The sequence below is a fragment of the Hemiscyllium ocellatum genome, chromosome 34, assembly GCF_020745735.1.
Source record: "Hemiscyllium ocellatum isolate sHemOce1 chromosome 34, sHemOce1.pat.X.cur, whole genome shotgun sequence".
NCBI classification, from domain to species: Eukaryota; Metazoa; Chordata; class Chondrichthyes; order Orectolobiformes; family Hemiscylliidae; genus Hemiscyllium; species Hemiscyllium ocellatum.
The window spans coordinates 9,628,304-9,655,102 of record NC_083434.1 but is presented as its reverse complement, the minus strand read 5'-3'; the positions used below and the strand labels follow the sequence as shown (position 1 = coordinate 9,655,102).

The window sequence follows — 26,799 nt, the reverse complement described above, 5'->3', positions numbered from 1 at the left end:
AGTGCGGAGGCTGAGGGGTGACCTTATAGAGGTTTACAAAATTATGAGGGGCATGGATATGATAAATAGACAAAGTCTTTTTCCTGGGGTTGGGGAATCTAGAACTAGAGGGCATAGGTTTAGGGTGAGAGGGAAAAGATACAAAAGAGACCTAAGGGGCAACGTTTCCACGCAGAGGGTGGTATGTGTATGGAATGAGCTGCCAGAGGATGTGGTGGAGGCTGGTACAATTGCAACATTTAAGAGGCATTTGGATGGGTATATGAATAGGAAGGGTTTGGAGGGATATAGGCCAGGCGCTGGCAGGTCGGACTAGATTGGGTTGGGATATCTGGTTGGCATGGATGGTTTGGACCGAAGGGTCTGTTTCCATGCTATACATCTCTATGACTCTATGTCACAGAACAGCTGCAGGACATTGTTCACCCTCCCTCAGAACAGCCAGAGATCCAAGTATTATCATACATTGATACTAAATGACTAGGTGGCAAGGATAAGATGATCCTGCAATTGAATTTAGGAAATTAGCAAGCAGAACCTGTGAAGTAGTACTCTCCGGATTACTCCCAGTACCACTTATAAATGACTTCAGAATTAGGAAAATATGGTAGATAAATAAATGGCTGGAAAAGTCCAAGAAGTAGAGCTTTAGATTCCTGGAACACTGGGGGTATCTCTAGGGGAAGGTAGCACATGTAGAAGCTGGACAAGCAGACACAGCGAACGACACACGGCAGAGTGAATACTTTGCTGGTATTGTTGAAGAAGATTTAAGTTCATTCTGCTGTGACTTGCGAGCCAACAGAGAATATTAAAACATGATATTAATAAAAGGTGCAGACATGCTGGGAAAGGCAGATAACATTATGAAATGTGGATGTAGGTTTGCTCTCTGAGTTAGAAGGTTCATTTCCAGATGGTTTGTCACTATACTAGGTAAGATCTTCAGTGGGCCTCCGGGCGAAGCACTGCTGATAATTCCTGCTTTCTATTTATATATTTGGGTTTCTTTGGGTTTTCAAAACTCCCTAATATTACGAGAGATTGGTAAATTAATAAGTGGAGTCAGTAGTGGAGAAAGTAATTAAGTCTAAAAATTGGGGATACACTTCAATATATATGAATTCAGAGAGTCTCATTCATAAGATTGGTGAGTTACAGGCACAGATTGCTTTCTGTGATTATGATGTGGTGGTGGTAACACAGACCTGGCCGAACAGAGCGTGGATCTGAGTTTTAAATATTTCTAGTCACAAGGTGTTCAGAAATACTATGAAACAAAGAAAAGGAGAAAGGGTAGCGATTGTGGTATATGAGATCAATGAAAGGTTGTTTTAGAGGGTTCAAGGACAGAATTGCTTTGACTAGAGCTAAGGAATAAAAGTGGTGCAGTTATATTGCTCAGCATAATATATAGACCAGGTAGTAGGAAGGATGTGGAGAAACAAAACGTACAAGCAAAGTATAGTGAGGTCTAAACAGTATAGTTATATTTGAGACTTTAATTACGTGGATGTCAACTCCATAGTGGTAGATTAGAGGAACAGCATTCCTTGTTTATATTCAGGACAGTGTCCTACAGGAGTATGTATTCAATCTAACAAGAGGTCATTGCTTGACTTGGTTCTTGGGAATGAGGTTGGACAAGTGGATCAAGTGACAATTGGGGAGTATTTAGGAATGGGTGATTATTGTAGCATAATTGTTTAGGATAGAGAAAAAGATTATATAGGTCAGTGAAGAGTTCGGATGAGAATGGAGTTTTGTTGGATAGACTGAAACTAAGGTTGGAAGTAAAGTAGTGGTTCAATAATGAGTGACTTCCAGTTTTCCATGTTTAATAAATAAAAGAGAAAGTCAGTCAAAGAAACTAAGTGTCGAATGGTAAGTGTCAGTTAGTAAGGAGGATGCAGAAGGGAGGCAAGACAGCAAATGAGAAACAAGGAGGGATTATTAAAAATGACTGGCAATTAATAAAAAGAGGAATCCCAATGTCTTTTATAACAGATCGACAGTAAAACAAGTGATTAAAAAAAAGTAGGGCTAATTAAGCACCAATGGAGAGGATTTATACTTAGAGGCAGAGGTATGGTTAAAGGCATTGAAATTAATATTGTGCATCTGTCTTTATCTATGAGGCTGATGTTTAACAGGCCTTGGTAATAGTGGAGGGAACTCAGTCACAAGCAAGAGTTAAAATTGATAAGGAGGCAGTATTAGACAAGTTGTCTGTACTTCAGTCTAATAAGACAAGAGGACCATGTGAGGATACTGAAGAAGAGTGAGTGTGGAAATTAGGGGCATTGGCAATTATCTTTCAATCTTCCCTGGATTGGGACTTTGGACTGGAGGGTTGTAGAATTGCAACTATTCCTCATTTTATCAAAAAGCTCATCAACTCAGCAGTTAGAATTCTAAAAATTAACAATCCTCTCAGTAAAAATAAAAATTCTCTTCTCAGTGGCGTTCCCCTTAATTTTAAGATTATGTCCCCTGGTTCTAGGAATCCAAACCTGTTTCTAACCCGTCTATTCCTTTGAGTATTTCCCAAGTTTTAATGAAATCATCTCTCCATCTTTCAAACTCTAGAGAATACAGCCCAGTTTGCCCAATGTCTCTTCATTGGGTACTCCTGCCATCCTGGGGACCTTGGTGTCCTCCCATTATGACAATATCTTTTCAGACTTAAGGAGACTAAAAATACACACAGTACTCCAGGTATGATGTAACCAAACATTTGTGTACAATTGAAGCAAGACTTCACTATTCCTCTCCTCAATCCTCTTGCAATAAAAGCCTAATATCCCATTTGCCTTCCTAATAGCTTGCTGAAGCTGCATGTTAGGCTTTAGTGACATATTAGCAAGGACACCTAGATCTTTGTACATCTACACTTCCCAATTGCTCACCATTTAAAATAAATACTCTACACACCTGTTTCTCTTACAAAAGTGGACAATTTAATCTTTTTCCATATTATGTTCCATCTACCATGTCCTTGCTTGTTCACTAACCTTGTCCAAATCCTCCTGAGCTGAAAATGTGTTGCTGGAAAAGCGCAGCAGGTCAGGCAGCATCCAAGGAACAGGAAATTCGATGTTTCGGGCATAAGCCCTTCATCAGGGTTCCCACATCAAAGTCACTGATATATATAGTGAGCAGCTTAGACCCAACTATTGATCTTTGCAGTACTGCACGAGTCATAGCATTTATTCCTACTGTTAGCTAAGCATCAATCCATGCCAGTGTATTACCTCCTCCTACCCCTAGTGATTTAGTTTTTCTAACTCAATTCCTGTTTAGTTCAGAAGACTTCCAGAACTTTACGAAAATTTATATATGCTACCACTGTAAGCTTTACTTCAATTTTGTTAGTCATGTCTTCAAAAAACTCCAATAATCTTAAACACAATTTCCCATTTGCAAATCCATGCTGAGCAGTCAGATCACTAATTAACCAGATTTGTCCATTCTTTAAAATGGACTCTAACATTTTCCCAACTCTAATGCAAAATTAACAGTCACATAGTTTGTGTTTCTCTCTCTCTCACTCCCCTCTTAAATAGTCGGGTGAAATTTGCTGTTTCTAATCCATAGGAATCATTGAGAATTGATCGAATGTTTGAAAACAAGCACAAGTGCATTTATTATTTCTATAGTCATTTCTTTCAGAATGATTGAAATGAAAACTCAACTCCTAGGGATTTATCAACCCTGTTTATTTCCCCAGCACAGTCTTCTTGCACAAGTAAATTTCCTTTAACTTCTCATTCTCCCTAACCACTTGGATTTCTGATTCTAGAGATTTCTGATATCTTCCTCAGTGAAAAACAAAGTCATCTTCTAGCTTCTCTGCCATTTCTCTAATCCCTATGATAAATGCTTCAATTCTGCCTGTAATGGACCTATATTTGTTTAGACAAAATGAACCAAAATTGTTGTACGCTGTTTTATTTTAATTGAACTTAAAGTAAAACACTGTACAAAATAACCAAGGATAAATCAGTGGGCTAATGATCCAAAAGAGAGATTACACAGAACTAGAAAATGGAAGTCAGTTGAAGTGGAAAGACCACTGAATGTTAAGTGCAGTTATTTGCTGTTTCTCTTGTCAGGATTCATTCCCGGTTTACTAAAGTACTGGACTTAGCACCTCACTGTAAATTTTCAAACTGGACAGAATGAACCTTACTAATCTTTTACCAAGCTTCAGCTGTAAAAATGTGAATAATTCAAAGTGAACAACATATGACTGAAGTTTTACATATTAACAACTCCTCCACACCTGTTCTGCAGCTCATTGGTACGCAAATGGTTTTGGTTGGTGGAATTAATTATCATAGACACCATCTCCCCAGCATGTAAATTATAGAATTTCAAAATATGATGCAAAAATGCTGCATTTCAACAGTGTTTAATTAAGTTTCCAAGAATATTTAGAGTAGCAAGTTGAATATTTCAATGATTTTTACAGTGATGGCACATCAAATAATTCCAGGACAAAAGATTAATTTATTTTCCAAGAGTGTACTTGAAGCCATAAAAAGCTTTTAAAGGGGGATTCAAAATGGTGGCGACACAGTAGGTCTGCTTTGCTGAGCTCTGCACCAGACCCCAAACTGGGGAACTCATCTTCCCTTCACTGTTCAATTTGTTGAAAATAGCTCTTTCCTGACTGTTAGAACTACTTAGCACCAGTTCTGAACAGTTTGGTACAGTTTAAAAGATGACTAAAGGGAAAGGAACATGGGGCTTGCATCAGACAGGGACCCCTTCCCCCCCACAGCAATGGATGCACCTGTGGCCACGGCGTTGGCCTCCGCGGCCGTCCCAGAGGACTCACCTGAGAGCGAAGCCTGATCTTGCAAACTTCCATGAGAAGGTCGACTCTTCGATGGAAGAGACCTGGACCAGGCTTGAATTGATCTCGGTCATCCTTTAAAGGTATGACCTGGAGATCCAGCGTCGGGGTGGGGGATGCAGAGCAACAGGCCGCAGCTTCCGAGACTGCAGCCAAATCCTCAGAGGGCTGGGTTCAGGCCCTGGAACATCGAGGGTCTTGGAGGAGCAGGTCAATGACCTTGAAAATCGAGGTCATTGGAAGAACATCCAGTTGCTGGGGCTTCCCGAACAGGAGGAAGAAGGCCAGCTTGTCAGCTTTCTGGAGCAATAGCTCCCACAGTTTCTAAGGCTGGAGGTCAAGGTAGGGCGGCTGCAGGTCGAGCAGGCCCACTAGGTCGCAGTACACAGGCTAGCTCGGACCAGCACCCCCACCTGGTCCTAGTGCAACTGCTGCATTATAGAGACTATCAGATGATGCTAGAAGTCTCTAAAGCACTGAGGAAGGATCCCCAGGCTAAGGTCTATAAAGGATCATGAATCATACTTTTTTAGGACTTTTCCTGGTTGTGATTCGCCTTTGATGAGGTAAATGCTGAGGGACCTGAATATCCAGTACTCCATTAGATATCCGGCAATACTGCGTTTCAGCCTTGGAGGGTCCATGTTCAACTTTGATTCACCAGAAAAGGCAAAGGACTTCTTGGATGCTCTAAAATAGACTGATTGGTCTGAATTATATGGACAATTATTCTATTCTGCCCATTTTTTCCTATAATTTGCCTGGTTTACTTGGTTGTCGGGGTGTGATCTTGATCTTCCTTTTAATATGTCGGGGTCATAATTATCTCTGTTCTTTTTGTTTCGTCCCCTCTCTCTTCTCTTCCCCTCCCCGTCCCAATATAACTGCCCTGGAGGTAGGGTCAAGCAGGTATCCAATTCCCCTCTATGCAGATGACGTCCTTCTCTTTTTAACCAATCCAATGACATCTGTGTCCCGTTTAATACAAGTGATTAATCTGTTTGGTTTGTGTTCAGGATATAAAATTAATTTCATGAAATCAGAGGCCATGCCTGTGGGGGGTCTTACTATTATATCCAGCTTTGAGGATAGAACCCGTTACCCCTCCCGGTAGTCACAGGGAGGTTTTCGGTATGAAGGCATTTTTATTACCCCGGTTTTCGATCAATTATATAAAGCCACTTATGAGCAGTTGCTAGAGAAAATCAGACAGGGCCTTCAGAGTTGGGAAGGTCTTCTGATATCTTGGTTGGGCAGGATAGCTCTGGTTACTATGAATGTTCTTCCTCGCTTAGTACAGTCTCATGAGAATGCTCCCTTTGCTGCCAAGGCAAGCACTGCACAGGCTTTACAGCTGGCTTGGATCTTTTATTTGGCATCATAGGCGGCCTCTTATTAAGCTGGATAAATTGTATCTTCCACAAGAAAGAGGGGGTCTAGATTTTCCGGACTTTAGGAAGTTCCAATTGAGTTCCTTGTGGGTGAATGGGCTTGGCGTGATCTGCGATCAGTTTGGCTTGATGTTGAGTCCTCCCACACAAAATGCCTCTTGTTAATTTGTTGTTTATGGACAAGGAGGTGAGAACAGTTAGTGCAAAAGCCTGATTGTCCTAAACACAGTTAAAGAATGGAAAGGGCAATTTACAATAGTGGGAATGTCGGTATTCCAGCCTGGTTCGATGGACTCTGGCTTTAAGCTCTAAGAGTCCAGAGGAATCTCTGTTTGGGAGATCTATTTGATGGGGAGGTCATGATGTCCTTTGAACAGCTGAGTCAGAAGTTCGAGCTACTTAGGAAGGATCTCTTTCGTTAATTCCAATTTAGAGACGTTGTATAAAAAAAGACTACATTGATGGTTAATCCCTACAAATCGGATATGGAGAGGAGAGTGTTCCAGCCTATGGGTGCCCTCTCGGTTAGCACTCTCTATCACTTGTTAGATAGTAATGTTTCAAAGGACAGTGAACTGCTATATAAAATATGGACTCAAGAATTAGGGGTGGAAATCTCGTCAGGGATGTGGGAGGATATCTGGAAAAATGTTAGGAAGATCTCAATTTGTAATAGGAGCCAGGCTATTCAACTGAAGATACTCCATGCTCATCTGGCATCAGAACAGCTTGCAAAGTTCATGAGAGGAGTGTCCCCAGTATGCCCCAAGTGCAAAATGGAGGTTGGTACTTTTACTCACTGCTTGTGGTCATGCCACAAAATCTGCAGGTGTTAGGATGACCTAGTGAGTGTTTTGGTAAAGGTTTTGGGAACTGAGGTTAGCTTGGATCCAGTATCCCTCCTTTTGGGTTGCAGGACTCTTGAGTTGGCGTAGGATAGTCAAGGAACGCATACCTCTGGGCTTCCTTACAAGTCTCGTGCATCAGAAAACAGAATTTTTCACAGAACATGGCTGCCCTTTTTGAATTATAATGATGTAGATATATCAGCTATATTATTCAGGGCATTTGTTTAGCCGTGAGGATTGTCTGTTGGTTTGGGGGCCCCTGGGAGGAAGAATCCTGGACAAATACGGGTCTACTCACTCTTGCTCCCAGTGGTGGGGAGCTACGATGAGATTGTGCTGAGTGCAGTAATTTCATTGAATATCATTTAAGTTACCTTGTTATAACTTGGGTTAATTTTATTTCATCTATTGATTTTTTTTCTCCTTTCTCGTTGGTTATTTATTGAACTGTAGTTTTTATAGGGTTTTTTGTGTTTCTGTAGTCTGTGGAGTAGAGTAGTAGTTTGTTTTCTATTGTTGCAATTATATTATATACTATTTTGTATTTTTTTTTAATTTTGTAAAAAACCTAAAATCTTTTATTCAATAAAATATCTATATAAAAACTTTTTTAAAAAAGGAAAATACGTCCTCAAATTCTGGTACATTCTAACAACTGCTGATAACGTAATCATAGATTATGTCAATGGCGCATTTACAATCAACTCAGATCACATCTAGTCACATTTTTGAAGAAATTGGTTTAAGTACAGTGTTCCAATTCAGGAAATCCTGAGACTGAGATCATACTGGATTTTGGATTTGCAGGTTTTTAAGGGAGAAAAATACTCATAGGAGATAAATGAATGGAAATGAATAGGTTTTTCTGTACAAAAATGAGGATATGTCAGAATGAAGTAATGTTTGAAAATATTTAATTTTTCTTTCTTGCATAACTGAGCGAGGATCTGGCTGATTGATCCTACGTGAACTCCATTTGACTCAAAATGTGCAAGGTTAAAAACAGATTTATGAAGCAGATGACTAATCTGGTGCATTACCGTGCAAATGCAGTGTTCAGCCAAGTTACCTCACCAAGTCAGTTTACTTATTCACTCAACAATTAAAATTGAGACATGGCAACTAATAAAATTGTCACATGTACAGTACTCAAGTACAGGAGTACAGTGAAAAGTTTTACAATGTTGCACTTAAGATGGCGCCATAAGAAGCAAGTACCTCGGTATTGTGTGAAAGAAGAATTAAACACAAAAGTTCAGGTTGTAAATTTGCCCACTGAGCTGGCAGGTTTGTTTCGGACATTTTGTCGCCATGCTTGGTAACATCATCAGTGAGCCTATAGTGAAGTGCTGGTGTTCTGTCTTACTTCCTATTTGTGTCTTGGTCTCTTAAGGTGAGTGATATCATTTCCAGTTCTTTTCTTCAGAGTTGGTAAATGGGGTCTAAATCAATGAGTTCCGGTTTGAATGCCAGGCCTCTAGGAATTCCCATGTGTGTTCCTGTTTAAAACCATAAGACATAGGAGTGGAAGTAAGGCCATTCGGTCCATCGAGTCCACTCCGCCATTCAATCATGGCTGATGGGCATTTCAACTCCACTTACCCGCATTCTACCCGTAGCCCTTAATTCCTCGAGACATCAAAAATCTATCAATCCCTGCCTTGAAGACATTTAGCATCCCGGCCTCCACTGCACTCTGCGGCAATGAATTCCACAGGCCTACCATTCTCTAGCTGAAGAAATGTCTCCGCATTTCTGTTCTGAATTTACCCCTCTAATTCTAAGGCTGTGTCCACGGGTCCTAGTCTCCTCGCCTAACGGAAACAATTTCCTAGCGTCCACCCTTTCCAAGCCATGTATTATCTTGTAAGTTTCTATTAGATCTCCCCTTAATCTTCTAAACTCCAATGAATACAATCCCAGGATCCTCAGCCATTCCTCATTCCAGGGATCATCTGTGTGAATCTCCGCTGGACACAGTCCAGTGCCAGTATGTTCTTCCTGAGGTGTGGGGACCAAAACTGGACACAGTACTCCAAATGGGGCCTAACCAGAGCTTTATAAAGTCTCAGTAGCACAACGGTGCTTTTATATTCCAATCCTCTTGAGATAAATGATAACATTGCATTCGCTTTCTTAATCACAGACTCAGCCTGCAGGTTTACCTTTAGAGAATCCTTGACTAGCACTCCCAGATCCCTTTGTACTTTGGCTTTATGAATTTTCTCACCATTTAGAAAGTAGTCCATGCTTGTATTCTTTTTTCCAAAGTGCAAGACCTCACATTTGTTCACATTGAATTCCATCAGCCATTTTCTGGACCACTCTCCCAAACTGTCTAGATCCTTCTGCAGCCTCCCCACTTCCTCAGTACTACCTGCCTGTCCACCTAACTTCGTATCATCGGCAAACTTCGCTAGAATGCCCCCAGTCCCTTCATCCAAATCATTGATATATAACGTGAACAGCTGCGAACCTAACACTGAAACCTGCGGGACACCGCTGGTCACCGGCTGCCATTCCGAATAAGAACATTTTATCCCAACTCTCTGCCTTCTGTCAGACAGCCAATCTTCAATCCATACCAGTAGCTCACCTCGAACACCATGGGCCCTTCACCTTGCTCAACAGCCTCCTGTGTAGCACCTTATCAAAGGCCTTTTGGAAGTCTAGATAGACCACATCCACTGGGTTTCCCTGGTCTAACCTACTTGTCACCTCTTCAAAGAATTCCAACAGGTTTGTCAGGCACGACCTCCCCTTACTAAATCCATGTTGACTCGTTCTAATACGACCAAGAATTCTGCTCTTCCAAGAATTTAGAAACCTCATCCTTAATGATAGATTCTAGAATTTTACCAACAACCGAGGTTAGGCTAATTGGCCTATATTTTCCATCTTTTGTCTTGAATGTAAGGTCACTTCCAAGCAGCAGCTGGGTGTTACAAAAATGAAAGTCGAGAGTGTGGTGCTGGAAAAGCACAGCAGGTCAGGTAGCATCCGAGAAGCAGAAAAATCTTGTCAGGTTTCGGACAAAAGCCATTCACCAGGAATACTCCGAAGAGTCTGTTTCTGTACTGTACACCTCTATGACTATGACTCCTCGGATGCAACCTGACCTGCTGTACTCTTCCAGCACCACACTCTCGATTCTGATCTTCACCATTAGCAATCCTCACTTTCGCCTGGTTACAAAGATGAAACCCATATGAAACCAAACCAGGATTAAGAGTATCCTAGAATAAGACAATTCTGTTTTTGTGAATACCTCTTTTACAGTCATACCCAAACGCCAGCGAGAATGGACAAATCTCTTCTTGCTTCTACAGGGCAATGATATTTCGTAGGAACAAATTACTGCTGATGCTGGAATCTGTCCTGAAGGCAACAAATGCTGGAGGTCACAGCATGTCCAGACAGCATCCATGAAGAGAGAAAGTAAGGAAACGTTTCGAGTGGAGATGGCTCTTCATCAAAGCTGAAGTGAAGTGTGGAGGGGGCAGCATTGATGCTGTAGTTTGGGGGGTGGTTGCAGGATGCTGGTCGAGAAAAGTTGATGATAGTTCAGATAATGTAATTTGAATGATATTTCGTACCTGGTGAATCCAGTGACTCTAGATGTGGTGTTTCCCATGCGTTTCCAGTTTACAGATCTTGTCCAATCAATATCCCGTAAACAAAAATTCCTTTCTCAGTCCAACATAGAAATTCAGCAGGGGTTTCAGCTTCCAACACGCCTGTAAAGGTTTATCCTGTCCTAGGATGGATGTGTTGTTCCAGTCGAAGTGGTGTCCTTCTTTGTCAGTATGTAAGGATACTAGTGATAGTGGGTGGCTAGTTGGTGCTCATGTATCCTGGTGGCCAGTTTTCTGCCTGTTTGTCAGATGTAGTATTGTTACGGTCCTTGCAGGGTATTTTGTAAATGATATTGATTTTGCTGGTTGTTGGTATAGGGTCTGTTTTAGGTTCATCAGTGCCTGTTTCAGTGTGTTGATAGGCTTGTGGGCTACCATGATGCTTAAGGGGTCAGAGTAGCTTGGTAGACATCCTGATCCTCCACCTGAGCTACAAATCTTCTCAAAAATCGCAAAAAGAAAAATAATTGTATTACTTTCAAGAAATAAGGTATAGTTAAAAAGATAGTCACTGCAGTCATATAAACGAATTACAAATAAACATTACATTGCAGTAGCTGAGGACAGGGGCTTCCACACGTGATCTGACTGTCCGTGCCAGACCTCAGTCCAACAACCAGTCTGCTCTGCACTAGCTCTTATATCCTCCAAGTTAAGTTTTTTCTGGGACTCGATTCCCTGCACCAGCCAATGCTCCAAGACTCTCTTCCCCTCGCCTGGCCTCCACCTGGGACTGCTTCCCCTCGCCTGGCCTCTGCCTGGGACTGCTTCCCCTCGCCCGGCCTCTGCCTGGGACTGCTTCCCCTCGCCTGGCCTCTGCCTGGGGCTGCTTCCCCACGCCTGGCCTCTGCCTGGGACTGCTTCCCCACGCCTGGCCTCTGCCTGGGACTGCTTCTCCACGCCTGGCCTCTGCCTGGGACTGCTTCCGCACGCCTGGTCTCTGCCTGGGACTGCTTCCCCACGCCTGGCGTCCGATCCGGGACTTGCTTCCCCTCGCCTGGCCTCCCCTCCAGAATTTGCCTCTGGACCTCACTAGCTCCTCCATTCCCCTCTGGGTAAGTTGAAGCCATTAGTTGAACAAAAAAAGCAGGAAGGAGGGAAAAGAAAGGAAAAAAGAAGAGGCGGAGGAGAGGTGCTCCGTTGACATCTTGCAGGAGATTATCTGTCTGGTATTAGGCATTGCCAGGTTTTTGGATAACTGAATTTAAAACACTAAGCTGCATTAAGAGCACTCTGGTGCTCTGGTTTTAGGCATTGCTGGTTAAAGCGCAGCAGGCCAGGCAGCAACCAAGGAACAGGAAATTCAACGTTTCGGGCATAAGCCCTTCATCGACATTATGCCCGAAACGTCGAATTTCCTGTTCCTTGGATGCTGCCTGACCTGCTGCGCTTTAACCAGCAACACATTTTCAGCTCTGATCTCCAGCATCTGCAGACCTCACTTTTTCCTCGATGGTTTTAGGCATTGCCAGGTTTTTGGATAACTGAATTTAAAACGCTAAGCTGCATTAAAAGCACTCTCTCCTACTTAGATATTTAACAATTCAAAGCAAGAAAATATTTTAAATATTAAAAACTTACCATGAATGACTTCATCTCCCTTTAATTGTATTAGAGAGCTTGGTTTTATTCAGTCAAGGGATACAACATTACTGGCTGAGACAGAATTTATTGTCCATCCCCAAGTGTTCTTGAGAGCATATACACAAACGTATAATTACAAACAGGCCATTCAAGAAGGTCAGAAATGTAAACCTCAGATCCATATTTCTGCTTACGCCCAATAACCTTTCACTCTTTTGCTTACCAAGAATCTATCTACTTCTGTCTTAAACATATTCAAGCATTCACCTTTTCAGAAAGGGTTCCAAAGATTCAAAATTTGAGAAAACAAAATGCACCACATCTGTTTCAAATTGCAAAACTGGATTTTAAAATAGCAACCCCAACTTTAGATTCTCCCATAAGCGATAACATCTTCTATGCACCTATTTTGTGAAGACCCTTCAGGACCTTGTGTTTCAAAACCTAATAGTGAGCTACTACTTTGAACTGCTACAGACCATGTGGTATAGGTACACTCTCAGTTAGGAAGGGAGCTCCAGGATTTAAAGAATGGCTAGTTGTAAGCTTGCAGGATGGAGGGACTTGCAGGAGGTGATGGTGGTTATTTGTCTGCTTCCCTTATCCTTCTATTTGGTCAAGGATGTGGGTTTGGAAGGTACTGTCAGGAGTGCCTGGTAAGTTGCTGCAGTGCACATTCTCAATGGTATACATTGGTGCCTCTGTGCATTGGTGGTGAAGGGAGTGACTGAATGTTGAAGGTAGTAAATAGGTTGAAAATATTTGTCTAGAGAGTGATGAAAGATAATCCTTAGCACAGCTCATGTGACCAGGGTGATCTAGTAGATTTGATATCACCTTTTTGTGATCACGATCTACATGGACTACTTGATCTTGTGTTTGAGGTAAAAGCACCTAGCAAGCTTATGAAGAAAAACTCTTGTTTTAACAAGTTGTAGATTATTGCAGGAGATCATCTGAGTTACATTTGCATGATATAGGCATAATTATTGAAGATGGAGATCTTGATGATGATAGGTCTATTTCCTCAGGAAGAAATCTAAAGTTGTTTCCCGCTGAATGTGTGATATCACATTATGTACTACCTAGTGCACTCAGTATTAATCTTTTCAGACTCTTTACAATATGTCCTTATTCCCCACCCAGTATCATCGACTTATTATCTACACAGAATGTATAATTACATTATCCCCTCTGCCAGATTTTTGAAAGCAGTCTGGAGGTGGCACCGTTCTCTCAGAATATGTTTTCTTCCAGTTTGGAAGATTGGTATGTCTCAGTGTTGAAGATTATTGACTCTAATTCTGTTTATGACAGAACAAGGTCCAAGCTGTTTAAAACTGAATGCCTTTTCTCTCTTTGGAATTTCTTTACCAGCAGTAGTTTCTGCTGAAAACAGGCATTGCCCTATTGGAGATCATTAGTCAAGTGAATTTCCTTCAAATGTCACATATTGTGTTGAAGCTCTTTTTTTTAAAAAAAAAGAAAGGTATCTTCGTTCTTAAGAACAGGGATTTTTTTTCCTTTAATAGTATCTTGGATCTCTGAGCTAGGAAATTTCTTCTTCAATAGCTGTCCTGTATTATTGGACATTGTTTGTCCCATTCAGTGGTGACTTCATTGGAGTTGTGAGCATCATATCCTCAATCTGTGTTGAAATGTGTAGACCCTTTACTTTAAGCATGTTCATAAAGTGTATACACACACACACACACACCCCACCCCCCCCTCGGTCATACGGCTTGAGGTTCTCTACTGACCGAAGATTATCCCAAAAGGAATAATCTTTTTTTGTTTGGCAAGATACGGAAATAATTTCCTTTAACTTGAGTTTTCTCAGCATTTCATCAGGCTGTAATCTGTCACCATTGTCTGTATTGCAGAAGAAATCCTCAACTAATGTAATGCATTGAACTCTAAGAAGAGTATACAGCTCAGTTGCATTCTCATTCTGTCATAAACTTTGATTATTGTCTGACATTCCGTTCAGTGTTAATAAGAATAGAAACCATTCTGCCAACCCTTTACTGGTATTGGTTATAAAACAGATTTCTTATACCAAACACTGAATCACAATGGATTGTCTCTTTTGGTTCTCCCACAAGTCTAAGAAATCCTACAAGAAAACTTTCCAGCAGTTGTCGCTTGACTGGATTTTCAGTAGCGAGACTTTCCGAGAACGGCCAGTCAAGGAAAAACAGACCAATGGACAGTTCATCAAAAATGGTGTTCCATCAATAGTGTCTTCTTAAAATATAATTTAGTTCCTGCCAATGAAGATTCAGGTCAAAGTATGCTCAGTAGTGAGAATTCTTGATTGTGAAATACATCCAAGTTCTTGGCTGTCCGTCACTCTTTGTAGTGGAGAATTGCTGTCAAAAACGCTTAATTCTAAGTGTAGTATTCTCCTGGGCTTAGTTTACAGCCTTACAGTAGGATACAATGTTTCTGCAACTGTTGTACACTCAGTAGTGATATTCACCCTGATAAAATTAATGAGTTAAATATTCTCTTTCCAAAAAGAAAGGGCTGGATTACGTTTCCACTAGGAATATAGAGTCATACAGATGTACAGCACGGAAACAGACCCTTCCATCTAACTTGTCTATGCTGACCGGATATCCTAACCTAATCTAGTCCCATTTGCCAGCACTTGGCCCATATCCCTCTAAACCCTTCCTATTCATTTACCTTTCCAGATGCCTTTTAAATGCTGTAATTGTACCAGCCTCCACCACTTCTGGCAGTTCATTTCATACACACATCAATCTCCTGTATGAAAAAGTTGCCCATAAGGTCCCTTTTAAATTTTTCTCCTCTCCCCTTAAACCTATGTCCTCTAGTTTTGGACTCCCCGACCCCAGGGAAAACACCTTGTCTATTTAACCTATCCATGCTTCTCTCAATTTTATAAATCTCTTTAAGGTCACCCCTCAGTCTCCGACGCTCCAGGGAAAACACCCCTAGCCTATTCAGCCTCTCCATATAGCTCAAATCCTCCAACCCTGGCAACATTCTTTGAAATTTCTTCTGAACCCTTTCAAGTTTTACAAATTCTTTAGATAGGAAGGAGATCAGAATTGCATGCAATATTCCAAAAGTGGCCCAATCAATGTTCTGTACTGCTGCAACATGATCTCTCAACTACTATACTCAATGCTCTGACCAATAAAGGAAAGCAACCAAATGCCGCTTTCACTATCCTATCTACCTGCGACTCCACTTTCAAGGAACTATAAACCTGCACTCGAAGGTCTCTTTGTTCAGCAACACTCCCCAATATCTTTGACTTGTAGAATTTTCTAACTCACTAACTTCTTTGAGTAGCTACTTGTCTTCATGCTGCAATGTTCCTTCTTTTAAAGTTAAAAAATCACATGGAATCAGCATCTCTACAGTGTCAAAGCAGACAATTTGGCCTATTGAGTCCACAACACCCCTCAAAAGAGCATCTCATTCAGCCTTTTCCATGGCTATTCCACCTAGCCTCCACATCCCTGGGCACTATGGACAACGTAGCATGGCCAATCCACTTAACCTGCTAATCTTTGGACTGTGGGTGGAAACCAGAGCACCCAGGAGAAAATCCACACAGACACGGGGAGGATGTACAAACTGCATACAGTCAGTCACTTAAGGATGGAATCAAAACTGGGTCCCTGGTGCTATGGGCAGCACTGCTAACCACTGACCTACCATGTCAAGTGGCAGCATCCCTGTCAGGTGGTCTTGTTAAAGCTCATAGAACATAAAATTGGGCACTTTTTTTGACAGATTTACAGATAAAATATTATTTAATTTAGACTGAGATGTTATAGAGTTAACTTGTTCTGCTGACCTGCAAGAAATTGGATGTCCCGGCAGTAGGATGTATGTTTCTCTGTCTTGCAGGTAGAATGTAAAAGAAAATGTACATTGTGATCTCCTAATATTCAGAGTAAATTTACATTATCATCTCCTATTCAGAATCAATAAGAATTATCCTGCTCCTTGGATGCTGCCTGACCTGCTGCGCTTTTCCAGCAACACAATTTTAGGCCTTCTATATCCCTACCACAAAAGAGGGATGGTGGTAACAAATTTACCTGATGGATCACATAACATGAGCTGTGGTGAGGATTCATCTTACACATGGTAGCAAATGATGCATTTAAAACAGTGACTTCAGAGCTTCAGGAGGCTGCATGTACAGACAGTCGGGAGTTGAATATTTTGTACAATGAGAACCTCTTAGCAAGATTCAGAATCTACAACCAAATAACTTCAGCTTGGTAAGAGAGTGCACTGAAGCAGCAGAATGTTTGGAACTCCCTAGAGTTAGTTACTCCAGGCCAGTTACAGATTGCATCAGTGCTATTTATGTTCAGCTCAATAGTGAGCACACAGAGCCTCAGAACTTTTTTTAGTTTCCCTATTGGGCAAGGGAAAACCTGAAACAAAATAGCACAACTTAGAGGCTGGGAAAATACTTGTAGCTCAGATTGAATGAAGGCACCATTGGACATGCCTCCAATCAAGAAAATAAAGGATCATCAAAAATATTTTTTTAAAAAAGTTGACAAAGTTTCCTAAGTCAGAAACAAAGTGATCTAGGTGCAAATTAGAAGTCTAAGCAGACAAAGCCAACCAGAATTTATTTTTATAAAGGCCACAGAGGCAGGAGATCCATTATTTTATATGCTATAAAGATGGGAAGCTTGATTTAAGCCACACAGCAGATCTCATCTTGGGGGATGGGGAGGTACTTAAGGCAAAAGAAAACATTACTAGAAATCATCTCAGAAAATCTATTTAAAGGAAGAGGATTCAGCTAAAGACCTCCAAAAAGTGCAATTCATTTGTAAAGTCTTTCAGAATGGGAATCAATTGGAGAGAAATTTATTAGCGGGATGCATCTAAATAAACCCCAGGAAAGGGTAAATCATCCATTTTACTTGAATGAAGTGGGAATCCTTTGTTTTAACTGCAAAAGACCATAATCCTCCAGGAAAGAATTAATTTCTGAACTGGGTCAAATAGAGCACAGAAATGGCTATGTGAAGAATTGTTTTATCCAATGTACTGAATTGCTTCTAAATTAGATACTAACTCAGAAGATAAAAAGTAAACTTTTTTTTATTGTGAGTATAGCTGTTGACATTTTATCAAGGTATTTTTGTTTTGTGAAAAAAAAAGATTTTTTTTGTCACATTCTGCAAGCTTTTGCAGTTTAACCTCAGAACAAATAACCTTTGTTAAATTTTGCTTCTTTTAAAAAAATTAAACTCGGGAATCTCGAGCTCATTTTCTGTTAACGATTTCTACAGATCAGTGGAAAAATGCTACGATAGAGATTCAAATTTCATGAGACACAAGACAATTTATTCCAGTCAAAAAAAGATATGATTCTAGGGCTTCAGATGGTGAACGAAGCAGAATCTGGAGGAGTACAGATTAATCCTAAGAGTACCAGATCGGTTCTTGAAATATAAAACCCTTTAAAAACACGAAGCCAGTAACAGTGAGGATGACAGACAGCAGAAACTGTCATCACTGGCACAAGCAGTCATGTTAGATTATTTTTCTTGAGATTCTTACACACTTTATTGTAACTGCAATATGCCAACTTCTGCGAGCAGCCAAAATTTATTAAACATGTACAAGCTTTCGAGGAACACAACACTCTTCGCAAGGCTTGTGAAGCTGTGTCAAGAAATCTCTGTGAACAAAGAACCAGTCCTCCCTTTAACACAGAATTCTATATCACCATCAAGATGCCCACAAGACAACCTATAGCCACTTCTCCATAGTCATATGCTACTCAAGACACAATGTAGTGATTTGATTATTTCCAGAAACAATAAGATTAGATCAGTCCTTAATGGCAAGACTTGGTGTAAATAGCTTTTTAAACTGGGTGTAGTCAGAATTTTAATTGCCAATATTCTTATTGATTCTGAATAGCAGATAATAATGTAAATTTACTATGATTAATAGGAGATGACAATGTGCATTTTTTTTTACATTCTACCTGCAATACAGAGAAACATACCACCCTATCCCCAGGACATCCAATTTCTTGCAGATCAGCAGAACAAATTAAACCTTTAACATCTCATTCCCTCCTTTTATCATTCCATGATAACCACCTAAATGGGGGATGAGCTTAGTCATAATCTGACAACCAGTACTTAAGCTAGTTATTGACACAACATATAATGATTATAACAACAAAAATTATTACCCCATGCAGTAGAAAGAATCTCCAGGTCCTCTCACGTGGAAAAGAATTTCACCAGTAAAGTCCTTAAATCCACAGTCCTTTGTGATCACTCCATCCCTTCCAAATTGTGTGGAAACGAGTCAGTTATCCAAAATCTCCTTCAGAAACTCCAATCTGAAATCAAAATCCAGTCTGTCCTTGTACAACACTCCATGGAGAAATCTGAATTCTTGAATAAGGACAGTTAAATGCTTAACAAAACTGACAAGACTTCCATTATTGTGGAGATGCTACAGTTGGTGGATACCAGCGCATCTGAGCGTGCAATGCAGCAGCAGCAGGGTAGATGAATGCAGCATTCTTCCTGCTTCTGCCCCCCTCTGCTGTCAAATGTAACAAAGCCAACTGGTTGCTTTGATGTTAGCTTGATCAGTGAACCTTCATATCCCTTAAATGATTGAAAGAGAAGGTAAACCTCACATGGTTTAATGTCCATAGGAAGGCCCTGACAAAAAGCGTACGGATCTCCTCTCCACTGTTGTTAGCTTCTTCACTTTTCATGCTCATGACTGGGGATTTGGTGGAATCCATTGGATCAAGTTGTGGAAGAGTGGGTGGTGGTCTGAAGGTGTGCTTTAGCTGTGAATGGAGAAATTCTAAAGACTTTGCTTCACTGTTTATGTCATTATCAAGTCTTATACAATCTATAATTTTCTAAATTGTACTGCCTAAACAATTCAGTCATTTATAAACAACAATCAGTGGTCCTAAAATCAAACCCTCGGGGGACCCCACTCAACTTATTCAAAAATCATTTCCTTTGACAAATTAATACTTGGCTCATGTGAAAGCTGTGAGGAAAAGTATTTCAAAAATCAAGAACAGCAAGAAAACAACAAAATGTTTCCTTGTCTTTAGCCATTGAAGAGGCAGTTTCAGTTCAAATTTAAATCTCAAATATTCATGGGAAATAAATGCAAAATATATTAAAATATGTTCTTCAAATGAAAACTCGACAATTTTTCTGTTAAAGCAAACAATAACCCACTGCCACATATACACATATTAAATCTAACTTAAGACATATTTCAAAGGCCTGACATTAATGACAAAAATAGTTTTTTTTAAGGTTTCATGATCAGTGTTTTTAATTAGAATATGTGGTTGCTGACAAACAGACATTGTAAATTTATCTTGCTAATAAACCTGTCGGAATGACAGTGGTTACAGCCCAGTAACTCGACTAATTTGGTAGAGATCAACATTCTTTGAAATTGCAATATGAAAGGGGCCAATGAAGCCTTAACAATAATTTACAGAATTTAAATAGCTTAGCCTCAGGTTCTAATATTCTCTAAAATCTTAACAAAACATAAATTTAAAACACACTCTTCTTTTTGTGAACACTCTGCATTAAAAAATCAGCAAAGATATTTTAATACAATGCTCACATTTGGCTAAAGCATGACCACTGACACAATTATCTTTTGAAACAGGCATTGTAGAATTTCAAATAAATCAGGGGCTCAAGGTCCTCAATCAATTTATTTTAAGGTTACATGTTTCATAGGACCTAATTTGTACAATATTAATTTAAAAATAAAATCTGCCCTATTACACAGCCCACAAAACACAGTGAATTGAGATCCTAGTTCAAATAAGGCAAAACAGTCAGTTAAAAGGATTTTGGGTTTTACCCTCACACTCCCTGCAAAATAAAACCAGTTCCTTATAATGGCAAATATTCTGCCAATTCACGCCTTATTCCTTGAATAAAGACAATGCTGTTGTATCAGGTCATCATTCTTCTTGGGTTTTAAAAAAATGCTGGAAGTCTTTAGCATGGCTTTCCTTTACATTTTTCAACAGTTTCAACCCTTGCAAGTTTGTATGGCCTGATAAGCATCTTCAAATTTTGACCATACGTAGTGAACACAGACAACTAAAACTTAAACCAGCAAAGAGGTATCACTTAATATTTCAGTAACAAATCTGGGTCTTGGTTGACCCATTATGTCATTATCATCAACCTTTTCCATGTGAACTTCCTATCTACTGTCAGATATCAATAGTTTATTGTTTATATTACAATAAACTCATCAAGAGTTCTGACTAGACTTATGCAAATAAAAGATTGTTGCAGTTAAAACCAGTAATAGGATTGTTTGTCCAATTTTTAAAGTCTCAACTTCCTAACTTAGCTATATACTAGTCCAGTGTCTTCAGTCTCCACACCCACTTCAAGGTCCTGACCTCTGCGTGGGGGATTTCCCCTCTTAACAATTGGTCTAAGGCAGGGTGATTGAGACAGACACAGTAGGCATCCTTTATCTTACGTACTAAGCTCCGGAGCCTCAAACCTCACTGTTAGAGGACTCTGACTCGGCATTTGAGGGGGAGTCTAACTTCATTTTCCAGTGAACTTATGATTCTGAAAGCGAACTCGTTGGTGTGCAATTACATAATTACCTCAGAGATTCCGTCACCACAGAGTCCTAGGGGATGAGGGGTCAACTGAATGGTAGTTTAAGGAGTTAGGTCAAAGTAAATCTTACTTTGTCGGCCCATCTGTCTCACGCAACCGGCAGTCAGATGATTACTTATTCAGTCAACCGAGAAGCTCAGTTTATGTTGGAATCCCACTGCTACCACCAAATGTTAGATTCTTTTTCTTGAGATTCTTACACGCTTGAAGCAACTGCAATATGCCAACTTCTGTGAACAGTTAAAATTTATTAAACAAGTACAAGCTTTGGAGGAACACTTAACACTCTTCGCAATGCATGCTAAGCAGTGTCAAGAGATCTCCCTGAACAAAGGAACTATCCTCCCTTTAATACAGAATTTTACATCACTATCATGAATGGCCAGAAGACAACCTCCAGCCACTCCCCCTTAGTCATATGCCACTCAAGACACAATGTAGTAATTTGATTATTTCTAGGAACAATGTGATTAGATCAGTCCTTGATGGACAACCTTACCTGATGTAAATCTTTTTTAACTGCAGGGTGTAGTCAGAATTTTAATTGCAAGGCCTCCTCTATATTGGGGAGACAGGCCGCCTACTTGCAGAACGTTTCAGAGAACACCTCTGGGACACCCCCCCCCAACCACCCCGTGACTCAACACTTCAACTCCCCCTCCCACTCCACCAAGGATATGCAGGTCCTTGGACTCCTCCATCGCCAGACCATAGCAACACGACGGCTGGAGGAAGAGTGCCTCATCTTCCGCCCAGGAACCCTCCAACCACAAGAGATGAACTCAGATTTCTCCAGTTTCCTCATTTCCCCCCCCCCCCACCTTGTTTCAGTCCCAACCCTCGAACTCAGCACCACCTTCCTAACCTGCAATCTTCTTCCTGACCTCTTCGCCCACACCCCCACTCCGGCCTATCATCCTCACCTTAACCACCTTCCACCTATCGCATTTCCAACACCCCTCCCTCAAGTCACTCCTCCCTACCTTTTATCTTAGCCTGCTTGGCACACTTTCCTCATTCCTGAAGAAGGGCTCATGCCCGAAACATCGATTCTTCTGCTCCTTGGATGCTGCCTGATCTGCTGTGCTTTTCCAGGAGCACATTTTCAGCTCTGATCTCCAGCATCTGCAGTCCTCACTTTCTCCATGTAGAAGGCCTAGTTGATCTAGCGAGAGAGGAAAACTGTGTTCTCTAATAAAAGGCTGTTGGAAAGATATAACTTATTACATAGTTGCAATAGGTACAAGTTACATTGGCATGACAATTTAAGTCACAATAAAGGAGACTTCACTGCTGTGTCTTACTCACTGGAGATCCAAAGCTGTTCACTGCCCAAGTTCAAGAGACATCATATTGGGCAGTGTTTAGTGCATTCCTCAGCATTGATCCTTTCATTTCTTTACAACCTTAGACAATATCAAGCTTCTTGAGAGCATTGTTGGTGCTGCACCCATCAGACAAATGGAGAGTATTCCATTACTCTCCTGTTTTGTATCTCATAGATAGTGGCTAGCTTTGGGGAGTTAGAAGGAGAGTCACTACTACAGGATTCTTAGCCTCTGACCGGTTATTTGTAACCACTGTATTTATGACTGATCGAGTTTAAATTCTTGTCAACGTAATGCTTTGTCTTATAGTATATGGTCATTTGCTGTCATTTGAATGGAGCAAGTACTTGCTACTTGTCAGCTCAAGCCTGCAAGTTGTCTTATTTGCAAATGGATTACTTCAGTACCTGCAGAGTCATGAATTGTGCTGAACATTATATGCTGTTGATTTCCTTATGAAGAGAAAGTCATTGGTGAAACAGCTGAAGATAGCTGGACCATGGATTGTTTTTAAATGATTAATGGTATCATTTGATAATTGAGCTTTCTTCTCAACCAGCAGGTCTTGCCTTACTCTAATGGAAAGAAAAAACACTTTCCCTGCAGTTAAGCACTAGTCTAGCACCACTAGTGTCCCTTATGTCAAAATGCTAGCATTTTTGTGAGTTTTTCTTCTTGGAGTTTCCCAAATGTTTATTTTATGTGATTTTCTTCACTAGCAATAATCGTATTTATTGTTCACTGCAAAATAGCCAGTTTAAAAGACTATGGAATTGTTAGGGTTGCTTAGTCCTGTCATCAGTTGATATGGAGAGACCTCGAATTGAATTAGCTTTATTGTCAGATGTATTCACATGCATACAGTGAGAAGTTTTCAAGTCACCACTTATGGCACCATCTCAGGTATTAAGGTGCCTAGGTACAAGTTTTTTGAGTACAAATTCTTAGAAAAAAAATTAGTAAAATGAAATAAAAGTCCAGTATTAGAGAAATTAAAAAATGCAAACTCATAGTAGAGGTAGAAGATCCTTCATCCGAATATCCAAAACCAAAAAGCACCAAAATCTGAAAGTTTTGTTTTATGAAGTTTTTTTCTCATTAGCAAAGTTGTTTGGCAAGCAAACAGTTAACCCAAGTCGCCACCCACTCCATGTGTGTCACTCAGATGCGACGGGGAGGCGTGGCCAAGCATGCTCTTAGTTAGAAGTCTGCTTCTGTGGTAAGAATTTTTTAAAAATTCACCATTAAACTGTCACATTCTGAAAACCGAAAAATTTTGCATTCAAAAAAACAGCTGGTCCTCAGCATTTCAGATAAAGCATCTTCTACCTGTAATAAGTTAGAAAAATAAAGAAATAAGTTCCAAATTACAGTCCTTCCACAAAGACATAACAAAAAGAATTATAAGAAGTCAAAGTCCACAAAGTCCATTTCATGGCTCTGGGATCGAGGACCTCCCCACCACAACCACCAATTTGAATCCCAGGCAAGACCCTCCATGATGCCAAGCACTAAGATGCTCTGTTTGTAAATTGCTGCATAAAAATAGAATTCTTGTGCAATCTTTTGCCAATATCCTTAACGCTCTGTCTTATATCTTTCCTTTTACGAACAGAAACAGTTTCTCTTTAGTCCTATAATCAAAAGTCTTCATGATCTTAAGCACCTTCTATTTAAAAAGCTCTGAAAGTCTCTCTCAAGTTTTTGAAGGGCAAGTTGATAAGTGTGTTAAAACCTCATGAGGAATCCCTGGTTTCATAAAGAGAGAGACAGTATAATTGGCATTTAGTGGTGGAATGAGGTGTGGGTTGAATAATAATTAAGCTCATCTGTAATAGATTTATTGAGTAGGAGTTTACCTCTGAATTGTCACAAAAGTTAAATGACTTTAATCAATGTATGTAAAATCCCCAATTTACTCATCTGACAGTGATGTTAACAGAAAACCACACACACTCTTTGCTTCCCATCCCTCATCTGATACATTTAGTCAATTCCTGCTCTCACTATGCTCCACTCACTGTCTCCATCTGACATCCTTCTGATATTTTGGTGCAAACTTGAAGTTGTTGTCTTACAAGGCAAGTAACCTTGTCCTGTATCTTTATCACTTTGCCCATTCAGTCAGTCCTTCATTTGTCTTGATCTGGTCCTCATCATCACATACATATATCGGATAAAGTGCATGTTGTGAACTGAATTGCAAACATTTTGAACTTTTTTAAAAAATAAATGTCACAGAATTCTCATGGCACAGAAGGTGGCCACTCAGCTCATTCTGTTACCTAATGCCAATCTCCTGTCATTTCCCACTATCCCTGCACATCATTACTGTTCAAATAATTGTGGCTCACTGCCTCACAGTGCTAGGGACCTAAGTTCAATTCCCACCTCTGGCAACTGTCTGTGTGGAGTTTGCACATTCTCCCCATGTCTGTGTGGGTTTCCTCCGGGTGGTCCGGTTTCCTCCCACAGTCCAAAGATGTGCAGGTTAGGTGAATTGGCCATGCTAAATTGCCCGTAGTGTTAGGTGCATTAATCAGTGATAAATGTAGGGGAATGGGTCTGGATGTGTTGCTGTTCGGAGGGTCGGTGTGGACTTGTTGGGCCGAAGGGCCTGTTTCCACACTGTAGGGAATCTAATCTCTTCAATGCTTTCTTGAAAGGCTCCACCACATTTCCAGGCAGTGCATTCCAAATAAAGTGGTGAAAGTAGGTATAAAAGCAATATTAAAAGGCATCTTGATGAGTATGTCCTTAGGAAGGGTTTAGAGAGATATGGGCCAAATGCTGGCAAATGAAACTAGGTCAAATTGGCATTGACAAATTGATCCGATAGCTGTTTCTGTGCTATATGACTCCATAACTACTCAATGTGTGAAAACGATTTTTCTCATGCTTGCTTCATTTGCATTTCACTTTAAATCAATGCAATCATACTTTTTTTATTTTACAAATTAGAAGTTCTCCCTATAATCTCCGTTCAGCGTACTTTTTAAAGCATTTATCAAATCTCCTCTAAAAAGAGAATATTCCCAATTTAAGAAACAGTCCCATTGAAGGATAAATAGTATACAAGAGAGATGAAATATCCATAGAGAGCCTGTTCAGCTTTATTTTTTGAAACCACAAGTTTAAGCACCATCCTTGCTTCACACTTCCCAAACTGAAAGATCGCATCCCTCTGAGTGACACTTAAATAAACGATCATGACCAAAACCAAGAAAACAAAATAAATACCTTTAATTTTCCTCAGTTTACCTTCCCTTTCAAAACCATAAACTTGGCAGCTGATTGTAGCAAGTCATAAATTAGTTGCTACAATTCAGAACTCTCTCCTTTAGCCCAGAACACATTCTCTCCCTGAAGCACTTAATGCGGCTTCTTAATTTCATATGTTATTGGTTTATTTATTTAATTTTCATGGTCTGTGAGATTTGATTGTTCCTTCATTATTACTATTGCCAGATAAATTGTAAATCCATTCAGCAGAGACCAGCTAAAGAACAACAGAAATCAAACTGTTGCTGTGGTAGGAAGTGAATTGCACCATGGATCAGGTGTGCTATTTCCTTTAATTTTTCCTGATTTTCATCTTAAAAATCCAAATTTGAGCAGAACATCAATCCTCTACTCTGTTTTGGAAATAAAAATGAATCTCCTTGACACCAATGCAAACAACCCTGGAGAAAAATCATGGAGATTTTTTTTTAAAATTGTTTTTCATTTTTCTTTGAAGCTACACCTTATGGTTTTGTGTAAAACTTTCTTCTTTCTTCCCTTACTCTGTATAAAGTTAACAACATTACATACACTAAAAAGAAGTAAAAATGAACTGAACTAACAAACAAGTGAAATAAAAATGGCAGCAAAAGTAATTTTACTTTGCAGGATGAGTTAGTTAAATCCAGTTGTCTGCGAAACTGTATATTTTAGGAAAAAACTTTCATGTAATAGAGAAGCTGACTTAGCTGATTCACTCCATGTGTCAAAAATTCCGCAAATTAGTCATCAAATGACACATGTTGGGCAGAATCACCCACCTTTTCGAAAGTTTCATAAACCAAATTGATTTTTGGGCCCCAACCCTGTCCAGGTCAGAAGTACCCTGACAGTTGGAATCTTCTAGGAGACAGGTAATGAATAGGTTGCTTTCAAATTCACTATCTAGTGAAAGAAGATGGTTGGGCTCTGAAGGCAGGAAATCCTTTGGAAAGCTTTGCAGCAGAGGAAAATGGAAGTTCCATTGGCAGAGATGGTGTTGTTGAGATAGGTAGAGGAATGTGAGAGTGTCTCAAGATGGAGGTGCTCTCAGAATTTGTCTAATATTTTCAAAAATGGAAGTCCTGCACTCATGAGGCCAATGAGGCTCTGTCTTTTACATTTTGGTGGCATCTTCACAGAGCAATTAATGGGAGGTCTTTACAATGGTCCAGCTTGTTGCCAGCAGGCTGCTTTTAAGCTG

The 26,799-nt window shown here is 40.1% G+C and overlaps 1 protein-coding gene across 5 annotated transcripts in view; it reads left to right on the top strand.

Moving 5' to 3' along the window:
* LOC132832221 (probable 2-ketogluconate reductase) overlaps nucleotides 1–26,799 on the top strand; it is a 55,630-nt gene that overhangs the window by 4,592 nt on the left and 24,239 nt on the right. Inside the window, exon 1 of one of the 5 annotated variants that reach the window (XM_060850021.1) lies at nucleotides 10,439–10,538. The exons of 3 other annotated variants lie outside the window; for them this stretch is intronic. The gene's annotated coding sequence lies outside the window, so the exon portion shown is untranslated. Of the gene's footprint in view, nucleotides 1–10,438; nucleotides 10,539–23,502; nucleotides 23,554–26,799 lie in introns of those variants that run through there. One more of the 5 variants, XM_060850019.1, reaches the window with a different exon arrangement.